This window comes from Otolemur garnettii, unplaced genomic scaffold (genome assembly GCF_000181295.1).
Source record: "Otolemur garnettii isolate 467f Iridium unplaced genomic scaffold, OtoGar3 scaffold00023, whole genome shotgun sequence".
Taxonomy (NCBI): Eukaryota; Metazoa; Chordata; class Mammalia; order Primates; family Galagidae; genus Otolemur; species Otolemur garnettii.
Window position 1 is genome coordinate 69,573 of NW_003852418.1, and position 3,529 is coordinate 73,101.

Genomic DNA, 3,529 nt, shown 5'->3' on the forward strand with positions numbered 1-3,529 from the left:
AGTTGGAGGTTGCTGTGAGCTGTGGTGCCACGGCACTCTACCCAGGGGGACGGCTTGAGGCTCTGTCTCAAAAAAAAAAAAAAAAAAAAAAAAAAACTTCTTATTCTTAGTCCTGTGTTCTTATAACTATACCATGCTAAATCAGTATTAAAGATATTAGGGCCAGGAGCAATGGCTCATGCCTATAATCCTAGCACTCTTGGAGGGCAAAGTGGGTGAACTGCCTGAGCTCATAGGTTTGAGACCAGTCTGAACCACAGTGAGACCCTGACTCTAATCATAGCCAGGCATTGAGGTGAGCATCTGTAGTCCCAGCTACTTGGAAGGCTGAGGCAAGAGAATGGCTTGAGCCAAAGTTTGAGGTTGCCATGAGCTATGACGCCACAGCACTCTACCAAGGGTAACAAAATGAGAAAATGAGACTGTCTTCAAAAAAAAAAAAAAAAACCAACTTGTCTGCATTACTTTCATAATTTTAAAACACCAGTCAGTCTTGATAATGCTTAAGTTCCTGTCTACTACTTTAGTTTGTTTCTTCTTCCTCATTTTTCTAGGGCCAGGCTTGAACCTGCCACCCCTGGTATATGGGGCTCACCCTGCTCCTTGAGCCACAGGTGCTGCCCCTAGTTTGCAGAGAGAGGAAAGAACAGAGTAAAAAGTTGGCATGGAATCACACATACAAAATTAATATTTATCTTGTACAACAAAAGGAGACCGTCATTTTTGCAAGGTAAAAAGCTGGAGACTTGTCACAAAACATGTCATCTTTAAAATATAGCCATGTGTCACTGAATGACAGGAATATGTTCTAAGAAACGTGATGTTAAACAATTTTGTTGTGCAAAACTCATGGAGTGCACTTACACAAACCTAGATAGGATAGCTTACTACATGCCAAGGCTATTTGACATTGCCTATTGCTCCTAGGCTTCAAACCCATACAGCATGTTATTGTACTAAATACTGTAGGTTACTGTCACACAATGGTAAATATTTGTGTAATGAAACATATCTAAACATAGAAAGATACAGTAGCTAGGTGAGATGGCTCACATCTGTAATCCTAGCACTCTGGAAGGCCGAGGCAGGTGGATAGACTGAGCTCATGAGTTCAAGACCAGCCTGAACAAGAGCAAGACCTTGTCTCTTTAAAAAAAAAAAAAAATAGCTGGACATTGTGGCAGACACCTATAACCCAGCTACTTGGGAGGCTGAGGCAAGACAATCGCTTGAGTCCAAGAGGTTTTTTTTTTTTTTGAGACTGAATCTCACTATGTCTCCCTTGGTACAGTGCCATAGTGTCACAGCTCACAGCAACCTCAAACTCTTGGGCTCAAGCAATTCTCTTGCCCCAGCCTCCCAAGTAGCTGGACTACAGATGCCCACCACAATGCCTGGCTATTTTTGTGTTGTAGTTGTTATTGTTATTCAGCAGGCCCGGGCGGGGTTCCATCCCACCAGCCCCAGTGTATGTGGCTGGTGTCCTAACTACTGAGCAACGGGCACCAAACCTGAGCTCAAGAGTTTGAGGTTGCTGTGAGCTATGACACCATGGCATTCTACCAAGGGTGAGAAAGTGAGACTCTGTCTCAAAAAAAAGGATACAGTAAAACTATGGTATAATTTTATTGGCCTCTGTCATCATTGACTGAAACATTGTTATGTGGTGTATGACCTTAACATGTATCTCTCCACCTTAGCAGATATGTCATTTTACAATGCTACAAAAAGGTGACCTTTGGGAATTCAACACTTAATTTTCTGCATTAGATTTGATATCTCCAAGCTAGAATCACTTTATGACTTTATTGCTGAAATACTACAAGTTTAAGGATTAAGAATTACATTGCAGGCTCGGCGCCTATAGCTCAACCGGCTAAGGCGCCAGCCACGTACACCTAAGGTGGCGGGTTCGAATCCCCAGCCCGGACCCGCCAAACAACAATGACGGCGGCAACCAAAAAATAGCCAGGCATTGTGGCGGGTGCCTGTGGTCCCAGCTACTTGGGAGGCGGAGGCAGGAGACTTGCTTGAGCCCAGGAGTTGGAGGTTGCTGTGAGCTGTAATGTTACAGCACTCTACCCAGGGGGACAGCTTGAGGCTCTGTCTCAAAAAAAAAAAAAAAAAAAAAAAAGAATTACAGTGCAAATCTGATAGCACAACACAATACTGCTCCTATTCCCTGTTCTGCAGATCCTCTTTAAGATCAGATTCTAAAGATGGAAAGACTGACAAAAAAATTTCTTGGTAATAATCTAAAGGTGGTGGGTAGAAATGAAAGGCCATCAGAAAGCTAAAATCCAGTGCTTCTATCCTAAAGGATTGAGAAGTCGTATTTGTGAAAAGCATTAAATGAGGCAGGCAAGCTTGAGAGAGGAACATTTTTTTTTTTTTTTGGCGACAGAGTCTCAAGCTGTTGTCTTCAGTAGAGTGCAGTGGCATCACAGCTCACAGCAACCTCCAGTTAGGTGATTCTCTTGCCTCAGCCTCCCGAGTAGCTAGGACTAAAGGCGCCCACCACAATGCCTGGCTATTTTTTTGTTGCAGTTTGGCCGGGGCCGGGTTTAAACCCTCCACCCTCGGTATATGGGACTGGCGCCCTACTCACTGAGCCATAGGTGCTGCCCCAGATGAACACTTTTTAAAGGCCAACTATTGAATTATTTGGGCATAGCATACAAGTACTATAGAGCTCTTGGATACAGGCAACTAAACAAAAATGCTAGCAAGATGAGAAAATATATAAGTACCAGAATTATTGTTTTGATTTTTTTCCTTAAAAAAGTCAACTACAGGGCGGCACCTATGGCTCAGTGCACACAGTAAATGCTTATTGAATGAGAGGCCAAAGGAGTACCAAGGATGTTAGAACTGTTTTCTCAGGCTTTTAAAAATCAATCTATCTGATTGAGAGGCCATTAATTCCTGATCTCCCTTACTTTCTTATTCTTCCTTCAGCTTTCCAGGCATGCCATCCACAGACGCAGATCACTGTCCTTTATCCAGTCTATCCCATCCCACCCACGAGATGTACCTGGGTAGCATTTTTCTCTCATGACACACACACAGTCAACTCCACATGTCCAACTTTACGCTTCTGAACTCAGCAATTAATTATTTCACTAGTTGGTGAGTCAGTGCAGCACCCTGTGTGTGGGCTGAGCCCTCTTGGCTCAAGAACACATTTGAACATCAAGTGGGTGAAAGAGAAAGTACATGCAGTGAGAAAAGATGGAGTTAGTCAGCCTAGAGCTAACATGATATAGCTAGTCTGCTCAGTTTAGGTCTTAAGCGACCTTTATCTCCTGTCTCCCATTTTTACTGTTTTATAAATTTAACTCTCACTCTAAAAATGTCTGTCTTAAGTAGTTTAGGTAGGTTAATTTAGGAGATTAACTTTTTTTTTTTTTTTTGAGACAGAGCCTCAAGCTGTCCCCCTGGGCAGAGTGCCGTGGCACCACAGCTCACAGCAACCTCAAACTCCTGGGCTCAAGCAATTCTCTTGCCCCAGCCTCCCAAGTAGCTGGAC

At 43.3% G+C, this 3,529-nt stretch overlaps 1 protein-coding gene across 1 annotated transcript in view; it reads right to left on the reverse strand.

Annotated features, from left to right (window-relative positions):
• Positions 1–3,529, reverse strand: part of RBL1 (RB transcriptional corepressor like 1) — a gene marked incomplete at its 3' end in the record, with an annotated part of 71,099 nt that overhangs the window by 66,123 nt on the left and 1,447 nt on the right. The gene's annotated exons all lie outside the window — the stretch shown is intronic.